The sequence below is a fragment of the Triticum aestivum genome, chromosome 7D (genome assembly GCF_018294505.1).
Source record: "Triticum aestivum cultivar Chinese Spring chromosome 7D, IWGSC CS RefSeq v2.1, whole genome shotgun sequence".
Lineage (NCBI taxonomy): Eukaryota > Viridiplantae > Streptophyta > Magnoliopsida > Poales > Poaceae > Triticum > Triticum aestivum.
Window position 1 is genome coordinate 13878557 of NC_057814.1, and position 6076 is coordinate 13884632.

Genomic DNA, 6076 nt, shown 5'->3' on the forward strand with positions numbered 1-6076 from the left:
CACTTCTTCTGGTTTGGTTATTTCCGCATCTTGATCTGATTCGGCGTGTGTGCAGTTTGCTATGATCCGGCGATGGGGATGCAAGGAGAAGTTGTTGCGGTTTCAAGGGGCCGTGAGGATGCCCACCATGAAGGCGTGTCTGGGATGATGGAGGTGATATCCAGGCCCTGGTGATATCGGCCAGGTCCCCGTTGCCGTCGACTGGCGGCGGCCACCGTGTCCTCTTCCATGGCGTCGGCGGGGCCTTCCCCTGCCAAGTGCAGCGGCTCCTTGGCTGGATCACCGTCGCACACCTCGCCGGCGTGGTCGGCAAGATCTGCATCTCGATCCTCACCACTCTCCATCCTCTTGCAGGTAATAGGCTTCCCGCCCCCTCTTTTATCTCCCGCGTTCTCGTGTGCACGGATTGTGAGCGTGAAGGAATATTTCTCTTCTATTTCATACTGCACATATATAGATTCTTCAAAGGAATTGGATGCTGATAATATCAACTTAGTTCCCTGAATGTGATATATATATTCTTCCCTCGCTTTGAATTGATTGCCCCAAACAATATATCTCTGGTTGACAGTCATGGCCTATTATTATTGTTGTTAATTTACAACACTCTGCGCTGTATTGTCCAATCATGGTCCAAACTTAAACCTTGGCTGTGGATTCATTGTATGTACCATATGCTGTTCATAGCTACAAAATTGCAATCTCTTGAAAATGTTCTTGAATACAGTAATTTTTTTGTCACATAACCCATATGCTGATGATAAAGTTTGTTGTATGAGCTTGTGGCATACTGATCCGACAGGTGGCAAGTATGCATTCAGATGTTGCAGCTCTAAGGAAGGGTAGTATATGGCACATGGCTTCGTGGGTTGTTCGACAAGAAGTGTTTTGGGCATATTCGAAAGGCAATCTTGTCAAAATTGTACATCGATTTTCTTATTCCACCATCAGCTTCTATTGATATGAGCGATACAAAAAGTTCAGCACTGAATTTTAGTATGTTAACTTGCAAGATTTCTCGTGACTATGTTTTTTTGTTATAGGTTTATAAATTTCGAAATATAGTTGCAGCTTCACGGAATGGACGGCCCAAATTATGTTAGTGTCTATATGTTTACTTGGTGGTGGTCTAGCGTGAGTGACACATGCATCTGTAACTTACCCATTGGATGTTGTTCGAAATCACCTGACAACACAGGTGATGCTTTTCTTCCTTTTGTGATTTGTGAATAACACTAAGCCAATCAATCAATCAATATAACTTCCAGTTAGAACTTAGAGCATCTTTACCTAACGCTTTCATGCAATGCAGCTTTACAGACCAAAGGAACAGGTTTTAGTAAGCTAAACTTTCATGTCTATAAAATTCTGCAGAAAACCACTAGGTATTACAAGGGCATCTTTCACATGTTGTCTACAATTTGTAGAGAAGAGAGTGGTAGAGGATTGTATAAAGGCCTTTGGTCCACCTTATTGGTAAGCCGTATGCTTCTACTGAGAATTGTTTTTTAGTTGACTTCCCAGTAACTTTTATGAGTTACAGGGAGTTGGACCTGATATATCAATCAACGTTTATGTATATGAATCACTGAGGTCTCATTGGCAAATGGAAAGTTGAATGTCAAACTGTGCGACCAATGATTTGCTATGGTACCTCCCTCTTCTCTCTTCTATGAACCCTATAACACACGTCTCAAATCTTAATTTCTTTTATCCTATTGCAGGTTAATTCCAGTTGGGTGTGTTAACCTACAGTAATCAATCAAGTCAACAAATATAACAATGATACTTTGTCTTCTGATTTTTGGTGGTGATTTTTTTTGTGACTGAACTAACAGGAGCTGAAGCATGTGTTCTTATTTTTTTATATGACTAGATGCATATGAACTGAAGCTCCATAATTTTCTTTTCAAGTCGACATTGGTGGCAACTCCCTACAATTAGCGTTATTTACAACCAATGAAGTCTTATAATTTTCTTTCTTAGAAATATACAGTGACACTGACTATCATTTAGTAGCTCTACAGGCACTAGCCAAAAACAATAATGTTTATTTATTTAACCACCAAATAGAACAATAGGTTATTCTGCATTATGGGTACACAAATCACAACACTATATTTCAGCTGTAGAAATCTGTGTGGATGCCTGCTGATATTTTAAGCCTACATATTGCCGATTTGGTTTGAGGAATGCTTGAAGCATAATTTACTCCCTAATGTGCAATTAGCAGTATCATTTTTTGTCAAGAAACTGAGAAGACGGAAGAGAGTTGGTGTTGTCAGTGTGGTGAGCCTATGCGGCAACCACAAGGCTGAAGTCTGCTTTGATCGTTGTTCAAGATTTGAGCCTTGGCTCCGGTTTTGATAGCTCTATATCAGTGAGTTTAGTACAGTAACTATTTTAAGTATCTTTACTGTGCATATTTGCATACATTTTATTCATGGATTAGTCTTGGTAATATTAACATTTGAAAAGCAATTTTTGTGTGACCATTTTTCATCTTAGTATCTCCATCTACCAGCAAAAGGCAACGTGCACAAACCTGTATTTAACATGCAACATGGATAGTGTGCATCGAAACTATGCTTATGTTTGTGACATTCATGTGGCATCTCATGCAGATAGATTTTATTATCCATTTCTGTAGCATGCAATGTTTATTTTCTTCTTTTGGTCCATAATCCCTCCTCAAAGAAATATAAGAGTGTTTAGATCACTAAAGAAGTGATCTAAACGCTCTTATATTTCTTTACATAGGGAGTACATGTCATGATTGTTGGATACACATGCAGACTTTCAGCGAGTTTTTGTTCTCGGACTTGGGATCCACAGTCCAAAGTTGATTGGTGGATCAAGTGAACTTGGTGCATCTCCATTCAAGCTGGCGTACAATTACCAGCCTGCTTGTTTAGCGCAGTCTCCACAATCATACAAGCAAATGAGCATCTGTGGTGGCTTTGGGCGCGTGTTTGAGGCTGGTCCGGTATTTAGATCAGAAAAATCAAACACTCACAGGCATCTGTGTGAGTTTATTGGGTTGGATGCAGAAATGGAGATTAAGGAGCACTACTTTGAGGCAAGGAAGATTTGGAGGAAATAATTCTTTAGTTTGTCTATTGAAGCGATGCTGACCAAGTACTGATTTTTTGTTTTCAGGTTTGTGATATCATAGATTGCTAATTGTAGCAATATTCAAACACCCAAATGAAAATTGTCAGAAGGAACTCGAGAAAATAAATAGGCAGTATCCATTTGAACCTCTGAAGGTAAGCCATTACTCCTTACTGTTTTGTGTTGTTATATGTGTGCTTTTGCTTAATTTACTGTCTCAACTTCTTCTAATTTATATACAGTACCTAGAGAAAACGTTGAAGCTAACGTACGAGGAAGGGATTAAAATGCTCAAGGTACTAACATGTACTTTTATGTATGTCTATGATATCATTATTGTGGCGTTGTATACAATATGCTCTTTTTTTGTTGTTCTCACAGTATGATCGATACTAGAACTTAATAGCCCAATTATATTGCATGAAAGGCCTTTGTTGGAAATGATAAAACAGCTAGACAGTGAAATGCCGACCAGCCCCATGTCACTCCATCCCCATGGGCGACCCTAAGCCCGGCGACCCCCACCCTCCTCCTCCCCTCACCGTCGCCGAGCGGGCGGCGGCGGGGACGGTTCCTTTTCTCCGCGGTTGTGTCCTCCATGAGTTGGGGAGCTCATGGGGCGGGCGGCAAGCGGAGGGCGACGGCCAGCGCGGTGTCGTGCCTCTTGCGTCGGCGGATGTGGTGAGGTGGGTGGCCTAGGAGGCGTGGGCGACTCGGTTGCTGGGGCAGCTGCCCGGGAGCGGGCTCGAAGGCTCTGATCATGGCGGTCCCGATCTGTCCGCTCCGGCCATGGGGCTGGCCGTTGGATACTGTGACATGGGCATGGTTGGGCTGCGTCCGGGCCGTGCTTACCGCGTGAGCTTTGGCTTTCGTGGTGTATCTGAGGCTCGGTTGTGTTGTGTTGTGCGTTGGTGTTGACTCGCCTCCATGTTGGTCGTGCGGATCGATCGAAGGGCTCTCGGAACTAGTGGTCATGGTTTGCTGCTGCCCATATAGCGTGGTCTTGGCTTGCTCTCGATCGGCGGTGGCTGAGTTCCTTCCTCGGGGCTGGGTTAGGTCGAGGGGCTTAGGGCGAAAGTCTTGGTTTGATGGGCGTTGAAGGATACCAGCGACCATGGCGTTGTAGCTCCCTCCTCTTTGGAGTTGTCATCGATGAGTTCCTCCTCTTCACTAGACCATGGCTTGCTGGTTTTAAGGGTTGCCGTGGGGGTTGTTGGTGTGGGCGGCCATCTCCTGAGGTCTGCCAGCTGTTGTGGGTCACTCTAGGCGAAATCTTAAGTCTTCGAAGGGGGTCGATGACCGCGACTTACTTTGTCCGTGTCAACAAACAATTCGAAATACCTCAACTTTTTCAGAACAGGTCCGAGTCAAATAGCAATGATTCGAAGCACTTCTTTTTCCATTACACTATTTCAGAAACCTAATGACTCGATCGTATGGATATGGAAAATACAGGATTTCCGATCCTAGCGGGAAAAGGATGGAAACGGCGGCGCCCTTGGGCGTCGTTATCCTTCTTGAAGGCATCTCGGAAGAGTTCATCCACTCATCTCTGGGGTGTGGGCAAGTTGGTGGTATAGTTTCGAGTTGGCTGATGTCGGAATTGTTGTTTCTTTTTTGTTTCTCTTCTTTTTTCGGGGCTTTGCACAATTTTCCCTTTTAAATCGCATGGTTTTCGGCCTTGTTTTCCTCATAAACAGGGCCATTCTGTAATTTTATTTTCCTCTCTTAATGAATTGGGCAAAGCTCCTGCCTTTCTCCTAAAAAAGGCCTTTGTCGGGTAGACAATACATCTACATATAAAAAATGTGCAGACTACAAATGTTTTCCCCATTCCTTCCCAAATTAGAAAAGGTATAATTAAGTTCAATGACATGTGGGTTTACCAAGGTAACCAATCAAGCTAAACTGGATTAGCATTTTTTTTCTACTCCCTCTATCGTAAAATATAAGAGCGTTTTTGACACTATACTAGAGTCAAAAACACTCTTATATCATGGGACGGAGGGAGTAACTTCTATGAATGCCACACAAATTGTAATGGTAATTTCTATACATGTGTGTGATTTTGCAGCATACCAATGAAGCCTTAAAAATAACTTGGATTGGTAAAAAGTAAAATTAGACGGTGGGAGCTGTGTGAGTACGCAAGTTGTACCTTGTCGGTTTTGATGACAAGAAGTCTCTCTATGAGGGCATCCATAGCTTGATGATTTTGCACCTCTAAGATTGCCTTTAATGATTTTCTGTTTGCCTTTAATATTGCAGGTTTCATTCTGGAATCCTCTAGGCAGGGTGCTTGCAATCCCCTACATCTCGGCTGCAACAAAAAAGACCCAACGAGGCTGTTGTTTCAAGCTCAGACCCTCTTCATTGCACGCGGTGCTAGAAGGAGAACTAGGTTGTGGTGGTGTTGCTGGTCGTTTTCCTTTTTACTTTTGCACTTTGGCCGTCATAAACGACACATGCTTGCTCCCCGGATGGATCTCTTTCTCTCCCTGGATCTTTTAAACAGGTGTTGTGATTAAAATTGTGATAAATCAGTGTTCATCACTATTCTTTTTGGACTTGAATAGATCTATGTCTAAATTACACATAATGTGTAGGAGAAAATTACTATAGCTGGACTTTCATGTCTTTCTTGAATCCATGGCAAAGCATAGTCACCTTAGTACTATGTTGCTTTGCACATGTCTTCTCATGGCCTTATTAAAGATCTTGTTTCCATGGCTTTAAACACAAGATGATATTTTTGTAGCATATTTCATATAAGTTTTCCTCCTATAAGGCTATAATTTCAAATTCAAGCCCACCCAACACACAAAGTTTCTATCTTCTTATTTTCTATACAAGTAGTAGCTGGTGCAGCGGTGGTGTTGATGAACGACACCCAATGCAGAGGCGGCAGTTACCATAGGGAAGAGGTCAAGAACATCTAGCTCTTGTGGTGTTCCTCCTCATT

At 42.6% G+C, this 6076-nt stretch overlaps 1 long non-coding RNA gene across 2 annotated transcripts; it reads left to right on the top strand.

Moving 5' to 3' along the window:
* Nucleotides 1-426: 426 nt before the first annotated feature.
* Nucleotides 427-5803, top strand: LOC123169490 (uncharacterized). Of its 2 annotated transcripts, XR_006484857.1 has the most exons (7): nt 427-922; nt 1044-1476; nt 1544-1650; nt 1725-2380; nt 2796-3269; nt 3357-3410; nt 5383-5803. It is a non-coding gene; the product is annotated as an uncharacterized lncRNA (long non-coding RNA). The 2 variants fall into 2 exon arrangements; XR_006484856.1 differs by lacking the exon at nt 427-922 and having other exon boundaries at nt 934-1476.
* The last annotated feature ends 273 nt before the right edge of the window (nt 5804-6076 follow it).